This window comes from Myotis davidii, unplaced genomic scaffold, assembly GCF_000327345.1.
Source record: "Myotis davidii unplaced genomic scaffold, ASM32734v1 scaffold743, whole genome shotgun sequence".
Taxonomy (NCBI): Eukaryota; Metazoa; Chordata; class Mammalia; order Chiroptera; family Vespertilionidae; genus Myotis; species Myotis davidii.
The window spans coordinates 1,540,675-1,541,245 of record NW_006296221.1 but is presented as its reverse complement, the minus strand read 5'-3'; positions in this window follow the sequence as shown (position 1 = coordinate 1,541,245).

The following is a 571-nucleotide window of genomic DNA, read 5'->3' as shown; positions in this document are numbered from 1 at the left end:
CCCCCCCCCCACCCCCTGCACCTTTATCACTCTGCAAGTCTTATCTCCACCATTAAGGTGGAAAGTTACTAAGAAATCTGGGAAAACTCATTGAAATCTGGACCCTCTGTTTGTCTCTCTTCCTTTGATTTATTCAAGTTTCTTTCAAGTACTACTTTGGCCTACAGTGTATTTTGAAGAGAGTGAAGCCAGGTGAGAAGGGGAGAGGAAGCTGATTTACCAAGCAATAAAAAGGTGGTTTTGAAAAAATAATACATCCATCGTGTAAACACACTTCAAATAGGGCAAATAGTATCCATCAGTAAGGTCACATTTTTATGTGTTCTTGCAGAGATATTAATATTTGTACAGATTACATAGACACTTTCTGTTACATAAATGAAAATTTATGACACAAACTCTTCCCTTGCTTTTTTTTTTTTTTATACTTAATACATCTTGGGGAACACTGCCCCTGAATTTCTATTAAGCCACTTTATTCTTTTAAAATTTGGAATGGTGTTCTGTTACATGAGTACCATCATGGATTCCAGTTTCCCCCCAACTGATGGCTGGTAGGCTGTTTCCAGTG